Below are 18331 nucleotides of genomic sequence, written 5' to 3'. Positions count from 1 at the left end.
GCTTAGCCTACTTGGAGAATTCTAAACCAGTGAGAGATGTTGTCTCAAAAAACAAGGTGACTATCACCTGAGTAATGACATCCAAGATTGAACTCTGGCCTATACACACATGTTTGCACCCACACCTGTAAACATAGGTATATGCACACATCTGAACATGCATCATCATCTGTACACAGACACACAAAATGAGAAAGTAAAATGTTAGATTAAATATAGCCACAAGACATCAAAATCTAATAACTATTTCTCTAGGTTTGTAAATCTAGCAAAATTACCTTCTAAGATTTAGAACGTGAAGACAGAATTGAAAGTAAACAAATAGAGAATGTACCAAAATTAACCAAGTAAATATAAATCAAATAAAAACTGGAATAGCTATCAAAAATCAGACAAAATAAGTGGTAAGGTTAATGCAACACAAAGATAGAATGTGTACTTTAGCAAAGAGTAAAATTCATTAGAAACATAGCTTCATGTGGGTTTGCAACTGTACCATAGTTTTAGAAATATAAGGTAAAGAGACAAGAACATACGGACCCATCAATGAATTGGCACACTTTTGAATGCATGACTTTGGGCAGTTCAGAGTCCCAATTATTAAGATAATATAATAGTGAGTACTAGTGTCAAGATGAAAACAAGTAGTGTATTTTTCACATATGTGTAAACATGTATTCTTTTCAAATGACAAAACTAAGTCCTGTTTCTGTAAGGATCAAAGTCAGAGAGATACTGAAAGGTTGCACTTGAGGCATATGAATGTGGGAAAGAAGGAGACTATGAAGATGCAGTTTGTGAAGTTGGTCAGTTCTTTGAATGAGCAAATGCGGGTGGAGCACACAGGGGCACAGAGGGACCGTAGCCTGTGCTCTCTGTATTCTCTCTGCTCTGATTCCTGGACTCACTGCCAGCTCTGTTGGTTCCCATTACAATCAGCTGGAATCCGAACAGAGGCAGATATATCACTGGAGACCTGACACCCAAAACATTCCACATAATTCTCTGCAGACTCTTATCTTCAGAGGAAACAGGAGAGATGCAAAAACATGGCAGGACCGAGAAAGAGAGCAAAGCTGTGTTCCTGAGTTACTTTATGAAGCAGAAATTCTCCACTGATTATCAACGAGCAGAGTGTGAGTGGACTGCTGTGATACCAAGATGATAATCCACATAATCCCCTGACAAAAACAGGGCACTTTAGCTGGACAATGTATACACATGTATTCATTTCCTGTTAGGATTCTTTAAATCATAGCTGATGGTGCAGCAAAGATTTTGTCTTCCTCTGTAGTGCATGATAAAAACTGTGAGGTGTTAGAGAGTGAGAAAATAATTAGAGTTTCAATTAAGCAAGAAAAGCACCACAACATAAACCACTGATCATAAAACATGCCTGCCAAATCTCTAAATTCTGGATTAAAAACTAGACAAAGATAATAATTGACAAATGCATTACTGAGCCTTGAGTCGAACATGAATTATTTTTAACAGAAACAAGACAGGAGAACTGAAATATCTACTCTCTGGTTACTCCCATGGGAACTGTCAATGTGTTTAGGCAACAGACTGGTGGGCAGTGAAAGAATTCACCTTTATACTGCGCAACAAAGAGAAAAGTTTATTAATGCAGTAGAAGGGCCACCTGGGTGGGTAGTTACAAGACAAATGTCTGCACTGGGACACGAAGTTCTGTAAAATTTTATTGTAGAAGAAAAGGTCTCTCCACTGAGATTGGATCAATGAGAGCTCAGACATAAGTAGACTCTAGGAAAGTGTGTGTTTTCTTTCCTGCTGAAACTCAGCATAACTGGAGCTGTGTGGTGGAGGAAAACAACCATATCAACCATTTTTATTGACTATTAGGACCATCTCTGTGTTCAGGGTGTGCTTGGGAGAAGTAAGTAGAAAAGTACAATCTCTACATCACAACAGACCCACAGGCTTCCGAATGTCCCAACTCAAGAGCAAGTGACATAGGCTTGATGAGGGTGCTTTACACAAGAGCTACACTGGAGCTGCAGGTAGGCCAAGACCCCAACCCTCATTGTTTGCTGTCATTGGTTTAAGAGTGGAAAGAAATGAGAAAATGGCAAGTGATTAGAGAGATAGGGGCCAGGCAATGTGATGGGTAGAGACAGAGGAAAGAAGGATAAAGCACAGAAACACTGAGAAAGTAGAAGGTGAAGTATGTCATCGCGGAATATACTTCTCCACCATTGAGTCTAGCTAGTCGCAAAACCAACCATAGCAACTCAGCCTGGAAAACAGTAGTAAGCACTAACAAGGGCAAAAAGGTTTTATTTAAATAGGAAAATACAAAATTGACGTAACAACACAAATACAGCCAAAATCTAAAATGAAGAAAGAGAGTGGTGTATCTGAGATCTTGTTTTCATATGTTTAATATATATGATGTAGTGGACCTGAGGTGGGAGCAGTCCCATGAAATGTGTCAAGGGCAAATGAAGTGGGTGAAGGTACTCTGGACTTCATTTTACTGTGGATGCTTTTTCTAAGTGGTCTACAGAATCCACAAATACAAATTCCAATTGTTCAGTCATTTCCATATGCAATGATAATAGTAGTGCCAAGGTCAAGATCAGGGATTTACACTGACTTTGATAACTGTGATATCGACTGTAGGATAGCACACTGTTGGTGACAGTAGCTCATACCTTTAATTCCAGCACTTGGGAGGCACAGACAGGCAGATTGCTGTGGATTCAAGGCCAAGCTGATCTACATCTTGAGTTTCAGGACAACCAGGGTTGTGTAGAAAGACCCTGCCTCAAAAATGAAACAACGGCACACCAGCATTCATTCACAATGCTACTTTGCAAATTCTCCTTTGGCTTCAACATTTTAATATGTGCACAAACAGCACAAGTACAATTTCCATTGCTTGTTTTATTCATCCTTTCGGAGATTTTAGGTTCAATGACCTACTAAATATCATGAATGAAAAATAGTCACATACTTGTTCTAGAAGTCTGCATTCCGTTTGCAGGCAATTCAAATACACTTATAACATCTAGAATTATTTCTCCAGGCATGATCATTTACATGGATTTATTATCAAAAGTTTCCATTTGTGCAAAGTCTTATTATCATATGTGTATATGCAATAACTTAGAGTACAAATAGCTTCTAGCTAATAATTACCTACACAAATTGTTTGCAGAGCTGTTCTCTTTTAATAGCAAATTCTATATGGAAGTCTGCCTTCGTATAGCTATAATTCAAACAACTTTTAACTTATTCATGGTCTTGGAACTTCAGATAAATGAAATAAAATATTAACAGTTTAATAAGACCACTAAATTCAATTTCACCTAGTTCTCTTATATCTTAGAATTCTCTCAGTAGCACTATGGGTATCATTTATTTTACTAGTTATAAATATGAGTAGAGGGAAGGGAATAGGGGGCATGAGAACAAAGCCACCATCACCTCTGTTGGAAGATCAAGACTCCATGTAAACAGGCTCCCAGCTTATAACAGTATGTTGCTCTTTGTCACTTATCAGAACAATGTCAGCTTTATACTAATCATTGGAATTTGGGTTCATATATCCTGAAAATCATCTATAACATTTTAGTAAGAAGATCTTACCATAGTGAAACTTAAAACAATGTGGGTTGTGCATATCAAGGGACCAGTTTTCACAAATCTTTCATAAACCCTTTCTCTTCGCTAGTATTATAATAATTTATGACCTATATTATGAACTATTGCACAAAATACTATCAACAGTCTTATAGTTGCTTATTATGTTGCATACTAAAAGTTGTGTACTATGATGCAAGTTGGCTAATGAATGTTTTCATTCATAGAAGACCATTCCGTTTGCTTTGGTTACATCTTCATGTAACTTCTTCTATCTGAAGGAGTCCTTATATTATCACTAGGTAATATTTATAGAGAATCCACAATAGGACTATATTACAAACGTTAACAGTAGGAGGAAAATGTTTATGTAATTATTTTAAAATTGAATTTTGCAATTATATTTTACTTAATTTGATGTTCAATTGATTCTCAATAAGTTTTGTTGTATAAATGAAGAGTTGTTTTTATAATTATTACATTTTTATTTTGTGTGTGCGCATGTGTGTGTGTTATGTGTGCATGCGTGTGTGTGTGTGTGTGTGTGTGTGTGTCTGTGTAAGGGAGCATGTGCCATAGCATGTATTCAGGTCAGAGGACACCTTTTGGGAAACAGTTTGACTTTTCCTTTTATGGCCCTGGGGATTGAGTTTAGGTCATCCGGCTAAGCAGCAGACACCTTTCACGGTTGACCCATATCTCTGGCTTGGGATTGCTTTGATAAACTGATGCTATTGGGTTTGAGTATTTGCTCCTTTTCACCTAAACACTAATATCTTTGCCATCTCTCCTAACAATGGGAGGTGAGAATCACACCAGATCCCATCGAATCCTTGCCTGATTTGAATGGTCTTCACTACTAGGTTGCAGATAATTTAATAACAGTCATCACTGATCCAATACGATATCAAATTCTATAGATTAGCATCTATGTTCAGAAAGGATATGAAAGAAGAGCAACAAAACAAAACATAGTCCCATCAACACATCATTTCCATTCAGACTTTCTCATGCTAAAAGTTTCCAAGTGTAACTGAAATATGGCACAATATTACCTTATATAATACACTTTGATATTATCACCATGTGTGGCCTCTAACATTAACTAAAACATTGCCTAAAATGTATTCTTTTAGGGGACATTTTTTTCTTATTAAGCTTTTCAATTTTTATCCTGGAGATTTTGTATCACTAGTCTCCAACTTGTAAAAGGCCTGCTATACATGTTATGACTTATGAAATTATTATGGGATGCTGAATGCAGATAGCAAATAAGTTCAGGAATGTTACTAGTTGGCTACAACAGTTTTGTGCAAAAAAAGCTGCTGCATTATGTAACGATAATCTTGTTAGCATAGTTGGCTGAGTACTGTAGACTACTTTTCCCAGTTTTTTATTTTGACAGCTATCTAAAGAACGAACTTAGCCATAACATGAGAAATACTGTGTAAGATGTACCTGCATTCAATGATAGTTAATATTTTGCCATATTCGGTTATTTCTTTTTCCCATATTTTAAAAACAATTGCTTGTCACTTTAAAACAAGTGCGAGAGACCCAGAGATTTCACTTCCAAATAGTTCCAAGTATTTAGAATGCTCCAAAAGACATATTCTCCTATAAATCCCACTTATTGTTGTCATTCATGAATTTAACATAGGTGTGATACTGTTATAGGTCCTATAGCTCAAGGCCACACCCCTCAATTATCCCAATATTTCTCCATTAAAACTTTTCTCTGAATCAGGAGCCTAATCAAGAAGGAGGGCCCACAGCGAGTCACCACGTCTCCTTTAATTCTGTACCACTGTCCCAGCTCCTTTTTTTCAAGAAGGACACTCACATCTTTTAAATATCTGGGTCGTGCTGACAAATATCTGCCAATTTGAGTTTGCTTAAATAGTTGTGATAGTTGCAACCTGACTAATCTTGTGTTTGAGAGGATCCTGAAAAAGGGAGTTTGTTCTGAAACGGGAAACCTTAGGTCTGATCATATAATTAAGCTAATACCTGTCTGAAGGCACTTTTTCCTTTGTAGTTCATAGGAAGGCTGTGGTGCCATCCGAGACAGTAGGACTACTTTGTCCCTGGGAACCACTTACCCAACAGTGGAACATTTGTCAATATTGTTATAGTTGTTGTTACGAAAGTTGGTCCTATCATTTAATCATCTGTTGTGTGACTCAGAAATGGAGACTGCTCCCTCTACCTCTCCCCATCTGTATGTGCACGTGCCATGGCTTGTGTGGATTTTTTTTTCCTTATGCAATGTACTTTAATTCTTTATACACATTATTGCTTTTCATGCTCAGAAGATGCCAAATTTACCCAGTGAGAGCCCTTGTTTCTGGCTCTTTTGTTCCTGTGATGTACTCTGTTTCGTTTTGAGCAATTTCTTTCTCAAGTGATCCCTGAAACACTGAGAATGAAGAGAAATAGAAAAACAAAAACAAAAACAAACAAACAAAAACCAAAAAAAACAAACAAACAAACAAAAAAAAACACTGTATGCTACTTGGGGAGGTTGTAAAGGAAATTAGTGAGGCCTTTTAGTTTACAAGCATTTGTCTTTTTTTTTTCTTTCTTTCTTTCTAAACTATGAAGGTGGTATATGTGTGCTTTGATATGCATGTGGTGGTTTGACTAAGAATGGCCCCCACAGGCTCATGTACTTGAATGTACTACCCGAGAGGGAGGAATTAGGAGTGTGAGCTTGTTGAGGAGGTGTGGCCTAGTAGGAAGAAGTATGTCACTGGGTGAGGGGGTGGACTTTAGTATTTCAAAAGACCATCCCAGGCCCAGTGTCTCTCTCTTCCTACTGCCTTCATATCTAGATGTAGAAGTCTCAGTTACAGTGCCTGCCTGTGGGCCACCGTGCCATCCTACGTGAGTATAATGGACCAAACTCCTGAAACTGAAAGCCCCAATTCAGTGCTTTCCTGTATAAGAGCTGTCATGGTGTCTCTTCCCAGCAACAAAACACTGGCTGGCTAAAATATGTAATTAATGTACAAGAATGGTCACTTACAGAGATGAGTAAAGGAATGTTCAGTCAGCAATTGATCAGCAAATATTTGCTACACCCAATCCTGAGTCAAGCACTATAGTATATTACTTTTCTAGGAGTACAACAGTCATCAAACTAGGCGAGTCTGTACCTTAGTTACACTAAAGGGTATGGGGACATAACTACTGCATATTTATGCATACAAAGCATGCATTTGTGTGTTTGTGTGTAAACGTATATGATAAGGGAATCAGCTCATTTGAGGGGATGATACATGAGTTGTTATATTGATAACATTAATTAAGAATTAATCAGGCACTATCTGGCCATGGTGTCCATATTGTTTGGGGGATGAGAAAGAGTGTGGTGAGTTGGAACAAGTGGAAGCCAGCGAGCCAGCTGGGGCAGAGGGAAGAGCGTAAATGGGGAAGAGATAAGAGTGCAGGTGTCTGGCCTCACTGGGCTTTGAGAAATCAGGCATGTAGTTTTGGTCTTTGCCTTGAACAAACTAATGGCAGTCTATGCAAGCAATGTGTGCAATTGGGAGAGGTTTGTCCATCCTTTATTGGAGGTGCAGCAATGCCAAATCAGTTCTAAAACCTTGGTGTGTTTGCTACAATCTATGAGAAGAGTGACAGCTTAGACTCTAGTGGTAATAGCGGTGTGTTCATAATGTACTGTGGGGACAAACCTCAAGACATGATGAAAGACTTGATGGTGGCTGAAGGAGGGAGACTGTCAAGGCTAGAACCCAGATTTGGCTTAGGAACTTAGGAGGATTTGATGAAGGATGGAAGAGAAGATGTTCCAAGTTTGATTTGGGAAACTTATAGGGGCTTTCTGAGTTATGTTAATGGGTTCCAGGTTATTCTATAGTAAATGTAAACTGATAGATCATGAAATTCTTATTGATATCTGTATGTGGGGAAAATCTCAAAAGTTCTAAGGTTCTAAATGGATGATCTTTGGTACTTGGGAGCTAAGTGATATTCAAGCTCATTTCTTCTCTGAAAGCTGCTATAATCTCCCAATCTTCACTATTTGAAAAAGAAAATAACTCTGCCACACTTTTCATCAAGTGGTGCCCATGCAGGCTTAAGCTTTAAAGTGTTACGTAAGTACAGGTGGCTATTTAACTATGTAATAATTGTGCATCTTGGGCTCCAGATACAACCTGCTGGAGAAACTGCAGCAGTTCATTCAGCTGACACCAGCATATAGAAATCACAGACCTTTTCTCCCTGACAATAAAAGGTCCTCGCTGAAAATAAAGTGCGAATGACCCAAGGTAAAATGTAACCGGGTATAAGAAGTACACTTTCAGTCCAACAAAATTGCTAAAAAGTAAGTTTTAATATTTTTAAATTTTATTTTATGGGTGCTTTGCTTACATGTTTGTCTTTGAATCAGATCCATGCCTATTGCCACGTGGGTGCTGGGAATTGAACCCAGGTCCTTTGGGAGAGTATCAAGTGCTTTCAATTTTTGAGGTATCTTTCCAGATCCTAAGGTTTTTTTTTTAGTATTTTAAAAATTGATCTTTGAGAAAAAGGAATAAATTGCCTAACTTTTGACTTTCTATTTAAAGAATCCTGTGAGAAAACCCAAATTTATTTAGAAATATGTTTCTAAAACTCATTACCTTTATTTTGTTTTAAACTTAACTTTTAAAATGTTTGTTTTAAACTTAACTTTTAAAGTGAAGAACAAAGATAATTATCTCTAAGACTTCACAGATGATATTTACTTAAAACAAGTTGATACCGCTTTAATATTTTCTGGGGTAAAAAGAAATTAAAAAATGACAGAAATTATTGCTGAGCTGAATGGAACTAAGGGACTTTCTGGTTTTGAAACTATTGAAAAAGTAAACATCACATTCTTGGATAGTGTTGCCTCTCTTGTTGTGTGTCTTCCTGTTTTCATTAACATAAATAAATTCTGAAATTTCCTCAAAATATGAGTTAGGTGGTTTCCCTTTCCTAATTATGTTCTTTAGAGTTCAGTTAAGAGTAACACCTCATTTCTATAGTAAACAGGGGTTGTGTGAATGGAGCGATGGGGTGCCTTGCTTTTGTTCATTCTGATGAAAGTTTTCTTTAGTGTCACAAAGCTAACAGGAGAGGAGAGGAAGTGTGGATAAGGCTGAACTCTGGGCTCAGTCTACGATGGTGGACTCCCTTTCCGTAACAGGGTTCTCTCTCTCTCTCTCTCCCTCTCTCTCTCTGCCTGATCTGGTAACCCCAGAGATTGTAAGCAGTGTCACAGAGCCCTTGGGGCAGATTACCGCATGGGCCCTTTTCTGATAAGAAGACTGCTCAGCAAGCACCTGGGGATTCCTGGAAATATCCCACCCACCATATGCTAAGGAGATTTTAGTTTTCAGCAAATGACCTTCAATTGTACTTGGAGATTTTGTCCCCCATCCATAGGATGATTAAGTACTGTGTTCTCCTTCTTGTGATAGGGCTGTGCTGCTGCATGTGAATGAGGTACTGTACCACGACAGTAAATCAAGTATCCCTAGCACCTCTAGCCCCAGCAAATCAAACACATTCACCCTCAGAACCCCTCCTACTTCCCAAGGTTTGTATATAGCTGATTTCACATGAAATTAACCAAAAGCCTTTGGTTCACTTTGGTATCAACATAGGCTTGGGAATGCCTAAGTCTCCGTTGCCACTGGCTATCTCATTTTAAAAGAGCTAACTGCCTGTAACACCTGGTGGAAAATGCATTTCTACCTCCCCTGTGAGAATGGGAACCTTGCCTAGTGCATGGGCCTTGTCCTAAAGTGCTTTAGCCTTTCCTGAGGAAAACATAACCCTGATTTTGGGGTCCCTCCGTTCTTCATCCAGAAGCTGACAGCTGCTTTCCAGCCTTCTTCTGGACAAAGAATGACAAGGAAGGATGGCTTCCTTTCATAATCTTCTACTTTCATAATCAACCAGCACCCCACAATCCCACAGCACAATCACATCTTTCCTCAACCCCCACAGCACGGCTGTACTCACATTAGAAACTACAACAAAAGTAGATGGAAAAAAATTCAGGGGTCAGTCTGAGGTTAGACTTGAACCACTCAATTGACAGACAGTCTTTCAATGCCAATGAACCACACACAGCACAACAATCGTAAGACAAATTGGGTTCTGAATCATGGTTGTATCTCTTCTGTAGGAAAAGTTACTGCTCACATGGGTGACCCATGACTTAGTGTACATAATCTAGGGCTCTGTCAAAGGCACATACATACAGGCACACCCTGACCTCCATCAAGTGCTTCTGCGCTAAAGGGAGTGAGGTATATGATGTTCTGAAAGACATATCAAAATGGGAAGTATCTACTGAAACAAATGTCTTACAATGTGGTCAGTTGGTCAACATTGCTTTCTTACCTCTAATACTGAAGTGACAGTTTATATTAACTCCTCAGTCTCATAAGTAAGACTTATATATGGCCATAGAAAAAAGAATAGAAGAACATTTACCTCTTATTCTTTTCTTGTATTTTACATAACTTCATATGCCATCTATGTTTATACACACTTGTGAGCATGTGTGTACATGCACATATATATATATATATATATATATATATATATATATATATTCCTCAGAACTCTCTCATCTCTTTGTAAATACTGTACTAAATTGGTATGATTTGTGGTATAAACATTACAAGGATCAAGTATCTCTAAGTCAGACAATGAAACTCTATAATCTCCCAACTCCTATATTTTAGCATGGACACATTTACTTCAAGCAGTATAACAAAATTCTAATTCAATAGTTTGCTTTGGTTGGCAATAGATTTTGGCCTCTGCTATAAGCATGCTTCAAGGCATTATATATTATGTGTGACTTCTAGTATTGGACTAGTGCAATTTCTTGTTTGCATAGCACATTTCAAGAGCATTAAAATTGTGACTTTAATAACATTTCTCTTCATGTTTCTACTTTCTAAAATTATATATACACATATTTGTAGATATATACAAATATGTTATAAACACACATAATATATATATGTATATATACATACATACATATGAAAGCCTCAAATGCTCTCTGTAGATATGCATTTAAACAAGGTTAAGGCTTGAGAGAGTGAAAATATCAGTACATTTATACACTAGTATTCACCATTCATAATTAACTACAAATAAACAGATTACTAAGAGAAATGAGCATCAGGGGAGAATTTTTACAAATGTGAAAATTCAGAAGAGAATACAGAAGAGAAGGCAGAACACAAGCTGAAGTTAGATGGCAATGAAGTCCACGGCTCTGACACACTGAGGGTGGGACACCAGTGGGCAAGAGAGTTGATCCCACTTAAAGAAGTGTGACTAGACAGGAGCTGCATGGGAAATCAGCTCAGTCTACATAAAGATGCTGTTTCCGTAGCTCTGTGACTCTCATCAAGGCCAGTGTCAGCCCTAGGGAATACTGTAGGAAGGGATGTGTGCCCTCAGAGGAGCCACAGTTTGAGTCAGGTGGGCAGTGACTACTGCCTTTCAGTAGGCGACCAGGGTGTCCCACATAATAAAAATCTCCCAAATATCTCATACAATAATACATACGTCTCTGAGCTGAACTTCTGAATATCAAAAGCATAGAATGGTGCCTGTCCTAATGAAGAATTTGTTAGAAAAAAAAAATTCAACCAAAGAAATTTAGAAATTTACAGTGAGGTTGGTAGGGGGATATAGCCACTTTGCGTACCTTGCCTCCGAATTTGGAGCAGAAACAGTATAACAGTAATAGAAAAAAAAAATAATAACAGCAGTAAATCAATAGTTTTCACTTCAGCAAACTTTTATTTGTTACCAACACCAAAATGGCAGAGCCCGCTGAATTAGAGTTTATATCACTAAGTAACCAAGTGAACACGCATCCTGGAGCTGTCAGAAGTTTGGAGGCAATGAGTTAAGAGTGCTCCTTCTCTTATTTACAAAAGAGGCCCAAATTTCTTCTGCTCCAACTGTTTTTATTTGACTTGGCAAATATTGCCTATTTGACATTAAAAACTATCTCCTTCTTCCTTCTCCACAGAAGTAAACCTGCTTGGTGACTAACATACCTTTGTTTCTGTCTATCCTCGTTGTTTTCATTTTCTTACACCCCATTTCTTCTAATATTTTTATTTGTCTTGGGTTCACATTTATTACATGTGTATCTATAAGAGTACACACACATGCACACTAGCTCTGGCTCCCTTCTGTAAACTTGTGACGTTATCTCACAGAGAAACACCCACTGTTAGAAATCATTGGGTTGTCATAGGGTTCCTTTTCAATACTGATATTTTCACTGACTAAATTATTGCAAATTATATTTTATGATGTCAATAAAGTAACACAAGATATTTGGTTTCATAAGAAGGTTGAAAGATGGAGACTAAGGGCTGAGGATCAGGGTCTGATGCAATGACTCCTCAGCGTTGGACAGAAGACATCCAATCAGACTTCTGCCTTCGTCAACATCTCTGCACCCTTTTGCTTCATAACTACTGCAGTCTCTGGTGCTGTCACACAGCCAGAGACTGTGGTCACCTGTCTCTAGCTTTGCAGTTTACTATATAGTGGCTGGGTTGCAGTCAGGTACAGGAGGTGTCTAGTTTCTGCCCTGCCACTCATCAACTGACCATGATCCATTTGGGCCACCATCATTTCCTTGACCATTAAATTGATTTTCATTCTAATACTTCAGCACTGACCAGGAAAAAATAATTTCCATAAAAAATTTATTATAAAATACATCCTGTAGGTCTCAGTTTTTATGTTTCCAACCACAATATTTCTCTTAAAATACTAATTCTAGTCTAGTCTTTAAAAAATGTCATGCCTTATAAAGACCAAAATGTATCCCTCCACATTTATCAGTAAGTACACTTATTCTGAGGACCTGGCCTCCATTCTGAAGGCTACATCTCCTTTTCTATTGCCATTCTCTCCATGTCTATAAAAGCTACAATTTGGCTGTGAATTCTTGCAATAAAAATGATCTTATCTGCTTTTCCAATCATGTATTTTTGGCATTCCTAACCTTTGACACAGCAGTTTCCTGATCCTTTTGAGTCTACAGGGTCAGTGACTCCACACAGACTATATGCAACTAAACACTGACTATAAACAAAGCATTTAACTACAACTGCTGTGTGTGAATCAGCTTCTTGTTCAAGCAACTATTTCATCCACAGGCAATTTTGCCCTAGAGCTTTTGAAAAGTACAATAGAAATCTGTTAAATCGGCAGTCTTGCTGAACTTCAACTATTTTATCTAACCAGGTCCATGTAACAGGGAACACTTGAAAGGGGCCAGTCGACGAAATGTGGTTTTGATTTGGAACCTAGGTACAGAGATCAAACGGGCCAAATCCCTCATTCAGATGGCTTCTCGTTGCTACTGCTTCTGCAAATTCTTCCACAAGGCTTGGGAATATCACTCGGCACCTTACACAGGTGTGGGCTTTGGGAAAACACTTGGAAATTCAGCTTTGTGAGGCCTGTAAATTAATGTTTCTGTTTAGCTTTCGTGAACCCTCATTATGACTTTTTAATAACATATTACTAACCTCTGTTGGATGTGAAGTGAGACTAATGTCCCCAGATTTGGACTAAACCTCTGTGACATAGAGGCCAAGGCTGAGAATGGCTCGGTGGATAAAGTCCTTGCTGTGAAAGCACTGAGAACCTGAGTTCAGATCCCTAGCACTCAAGTAAAACACTGGGGAGTATGTGTAATCCCAGTACTGGGGGTTGAAGATGGGAAGATCTCAAAAGCTCACTGACCAGGCAGTAGAGCCAATCAGTAAGCTTCAGGTTCAATGATTATCTGATTATCTCTGAAGATAATGTAAGAGCAATAGAGGAGGACACCCCTTAACCGTTGGCCTCCATGTGTTCATACACACATGCACACACACAAAATCCCATTTTCCCAGGAATATATCCAATGCTTGACATGTTCATTAAATGACACACAATATAGTTTTGATTATCTTGCTGTGAATTATACATAATTCACTGAAAAGTTTTTGTTCCAGATTTGCTTATTTCTGTCACCCAGCTTGTTTCTGGGCAAGATGCCCACCTGCCCTACCTCCTTAGAAACCGGTTTTGGTGTTTGAGGCATGTAAGCTCATTTAAAAATTAACCTAAACAAAAACAAAATTAGAAAGGCAACTTGCCCACAATAACAATGAAAATCTTTTTCAAACCAAACACATAGCATATTCTAAAAACAAACACAAATGACTTTTTAAATAACCATGATTTTAGATTATCTTTGCTTCTCTATTCCGCTCATTAAAATGAATAATTCAGAGGGCCTACTATACATGGTAAAACAGCTTCCCCTCAATAATTTATTTTTAGTACACCAAAAAATAAGAGGTAACACATTCTTATGTAAGAAACAAAGGTTTAAATTAGGCCATATTTTTAAGGGCAACTTTACATTCAGAATTATCTATAGTTTGGGTTTATTCTCTTCAGTGCACTGCTAGCTCTAAGTTAAAACCTTCAGATCTCCAAAACAAGTGAAGCCCATGACTCCAAAGGCATTAGGAAGCACTGCCTTGGACTTCATTATTCCTTAGGTATCAAAGATTTGCAATCTGTGTAAAATCACATCTACGTTTTCTATAAAATCAAGAAAGTAATTTGGGGTGCTGCAGCCAGATCTGAGCTAAAGCAATATTTCTAACTTTCTGTTCATCTGAAAGATTTAATTTTGAGTGATAAACAATCCCAAAGGTTTGGGGGGATAGGGCAACTGCTGAACTGCATGAGCATGTATACACACACACACACACTCGCAAACACACATCATATGGCTTTGAATTGGCAATTTTATGACTTATAAATAAACATGGGGCTAAAGAGATGACTTAGAGTGAAATTTGATTCTGTGCAAAAAGTAGTTTACAGTGGTGCAACCTTGTAATCTTAGAGACAGATACGAGACTCGTTGGCAGGTCAAACAAGCCCAACAGTGAGTCCCGAGGTAAGACTGTTTTTGGGAGACCCTGTCTCAAACAACAACAACAACAACAACAACAAGAACAACAAAAACCATGGTGGATGATCCCTGAATGGGAACCACCTTGAAAATTGCTCTGTGGCTTACACATGCATGTGAATACACACACGCATACTCACACACAAGGTGTAACTACACACACACACACACACACACACACACACACACGAATACAATCCTTTCTAATATCTGAGGGAAAGAATGGAAAACTGGATGAAGAGGGATTCACACACCTTCAATCTCTCTTTAATGGTAACATGTACAAAACAGAGGCTGTTAGTCCATTTGTCAACTGCATGCATGTTGACTTGTTCAGATGCACATGTAAAGACACATGTAAACTGCTATATCTATAAACCATTCACCTTTTACAAACTACCCTATGCTAGTCATGCATCGTAATATTTGTGGAGAAGTACTACTATGAATTATTTAGGTCTATCTATGGTGTGTGTGTGTGTGTGTGTATGTGTGTTTGTGTGTGTGTGTGTGTGTGTGTGAGTTGGGGGTGAGGTAATTTGAATAAGAATGGTATAGGCTCGTATGTTTAAATACTTGGTCTCCAGTTGGTGAAACTGTTTAAGAAGGATTGAAATGTGTGGATTAGTTGGAGAAGGTATGTCATTCAGCGTGGACTTTGAGGTTTCAAAAGACTGGTGTCACTCCTAACATACTGCTTCTTGCTTCTAGTTTAAGGTGTGAACTCTCAACCATTCTTACTGCCAACCCTTTGCTCCACCATCACAGACCCCTGAAACCATAAAGGCTTTCTCCTGTAAGTTCCATGGGTTATGGTGCTTTATCACAGAAACAGTAAGTAATAAAATAAGTGAAACAGGAAGTATACATGTGTGTTGTGTGTGCATAAGGGAAGGGTAGGAGATAGCTGAATGATGTCTGTTCTCTCCTCCTGCCAATATAAGTCCTAGGAATTGACCTCAGGTCATCACACTTAGCAAAAAGTTCCTCACCCCTACGAGCCATCTTTCTTTTTCTACATCTAGTTAGTTCAACTTCCAGGATATTAGTTTTCTATTTAGTAATTTTCTCCAGGAAGATGGTACACATGGCAGGAAGTCATATTCGCCTTTAGAGATCAAGACATGTGTCATCCATGTCTTCAGAGCATCAAATGGTGCCATTTTCACCATAAAGGAAATAATATCACCCCAAAGATCTTGTAGCTGCATTAACATCCAGCTTCTCTTCAGTAGCAAAAGATGAGAGTACAAAGAGTTACTCGCTGGGAGCAGATGCTAGCCTTGGCCAAATGCCTTAAGACTTTTGATTTCTTCCTTGGTCGGAACCAAAGGTTTACTGGAGAAGCTCAGCAGCCTGACCACAGTTGTGAAACTTGGGTCAACTTGATACCAGTGTCAACGCTGGGGATGCCCAAGCAAAGGTGTGAAATGAGCAAGTATGCTCAAATACCTGGGAGAATAAAACATTCTACTGTGAGGACATGGGAGAGAACAGATGGCTGGGGATGGTTTAAAGCACTTGTTTTTGGACTGTCACTAAGCTCCTGTATCACATAATATGATGTTCAGTTGGTAATAACACCTCCATAGGCAAGGTGCTCATTTTCTGAAGGAAGATACTATCCTAATGGAGATGTTATAAAGCAAACGAGACAAGGAAAAAAATCTCTTCTCTCTCTCTCTTTGTGTGTGTGTGTGTGTGTGTGTGTGTGTGTGTGTGTGTGTTCGGTAAGTGCCATTTCTTACTGGCTTTATTTAATCACAATGTCTCCCATTTGACGATAGTTTAATTACTAGCCAACTGTGAGTGTCCAGGTATTTTGTTTGAAAGCTTTGGGTAGAGTTATAAATCTGTCCTGTCTCAGATGGATTTATTTTGACTGAAGCTCTTCATTTAAACAGCAATAATAAAATGTGGTAGCTGGAAACTTTTGCCCATGATAAACAGTGATATTCTTCTTCTCCTCAGTTTGGTAGATCGGCATATGGTGTTATGATTTTTCTGAGGACGTGGCAGGTGGCATGGCCGTCGAATCAGAGAGACCGATAAATAGTAAGTATGGTCACACTGTGTCTGTGTGAGTCTACGAGAAGTCCGTGTTCTTTAAGCCAGCAGGAGCAGGAAGAGTAAAAATAAAATCGCATACAACAATGTAGAGAAGTGAATACTGGTAATCACCTCCTAATTAACAGAAAGGGGGGGGGACCCGAAAGGGAGAATTTTCTATTAAACATCCACTGAGCTTGGTTTTGGATCCCTTGGTAGTCACAGAAACACACTCTGCTTTTTTTTTTTTCTTTCTTTTCTTTTTTCTTTTTCTTTTTTTTTTAACATGCATTCCCTTCAAAACTCTGGGACTGGCTCAGGTACAATTTGCTTGTGTGAGGACTCGGGGCAGCTGACTGGGATCTGAGGGAGAGAGGCCACAGCTGTAGAGGACACACTTGGGAACTTACTTGGAAATAACTCCTGAGAGACATCAAACATAACTGCCTAAGCCTTCCAATAAAAAGGTGTTGGCGGGCAGGATGTTCAGACCCAGCAGAAGAAGGGTAGGGAATGCTACAAAAGGAACGCCCACGGGTGATGGAAACTCCGCACCCTTCCTCACTCACCTTCTTCACACCTGAGCTTCACTTAGCCCCTCTCCAGACCTCAGCTCAACCAACAGCCAGCTTTGGCTCTGAAACTTCCGTCCCACCTGGCAAGCCATTTCCCCAGTGTCCCGCGGAGTTTGGGGCCAGGGCAAAGAAGGCACTAGGGCAGGGACGCTCATCTTTCTACCAAACAAGCCAGGGGACTGGACAGACCGGTGCTGAGAAACTCAACACAGGTGTCCTGTTTCCAAGCTCTATCTGTCCCCACGCGAGTGTGTCGCCAGAATCCTGGAGTTCACGCTGCACCTTGGGGATGGGGGGACAGCAGGAGTCCAGTCCAGTTAGGCACTAAGTTACCCCTAAGTGCGTACGCCAGCCTCCAAGTCTTCAGACACACTCTCTCTCCCCGCACCTTGCGCGTCCAACAAAGTGGATTGAAGTGGGCTGCCATGCCCCAACAGAGGATTACAGGACTCAGAACATGCCACTCTCAGCTCCAGGGGTGATGAAGACGCAAAGGTTCCACGCACGCCTCGCCCACCCAGAGCTGCGCCCACCGCGGTACCCAGAGCGCCCTGACTCCGGGTACCGAGAATCCCCCAGCCCCGGTGCGGTTACCTCAGCATCCGTCTCTGGCGCTTTGCAGGTACCACTCGCTCTCGCTCTGGCAGAGCGGACTGGGGAAGAAACTTGCCGGCGCTCCGGGGCAAACTCTCCCGAATTGTCTCGGCGCGGCGGGACGCCCGGTTGCGGGAACGGAGCACTAAGGGAGCAGAGCAGTGCTGGCCTCGCAGATCGCTGAGCCGGGCGGGCTGGGGCTGCGGCACCGCCTCCGAGTCCTCCCGCTCCCGCCACCGCCAGCCGCGCCCCCGCCGCCCCGCAGCTCCGCCTCCCGCCATTAATCCCCTACCCCCACCTCACCCCCCTTCTCCTTGCCGGCTCGTGCTCAGCCGGGGTCCCCCGACTCTGAGCTCTGGACTCCAGGTGCGTCCCATGGTTAAAGCCTCCCCAGCGACAGAAGCCCTTGCCTTGTCCTTTGGGAATTCACCTTTGCTCTTCTCCCTAGATCTTCCACCCACAGTCCTGA

At 40.0% G+C, this 18331-nt stretch overlaps 1 protein-coding gene across 2 annotated transcripts in view; it reads right to left on the bottom strand.

The window, feature by feature from the left end:
- Chst9 (carbohydrate sulfotransferase 9) overlaps positions 1-18046 on the bottom strand; it is a 270592-nt gene extending 252546 nt beyond the window's left edge. For both annotated transcript variants that reach the window (XM_060377647.1, XM_060377648.1), the window contains exon 1: positions 17863-18046. The gene's annotated coding sequence lies outside the window, so the exon portion shown is untranslated. The remainder of the gene's footprint in view (positions 1-17862) is intronic.
- Between the last annotated feature and the right edge of the window lie 285 nt (positions 18047-18331).

The sequence above is a fragment of the Meriones unguiculatus genome, chromosome 2, assembly GCF_030254825.1.
Source record: "Meriones unguiculatus strain TT.TT164.6M chromosome 2, Bangor_MerUng_6.1, whole genome shotgun sequence".
Lineage (NCBI taxonomy): Eukaryota > Metazoa > Chordata > Mammalia > Rodentia > Muridae > Meriones > Meriones unguiculatus.
Note: the sequence above shows the minus strand (reverse complement) of the source record. Positions and strands in the feature narration are given on the sequence as shown.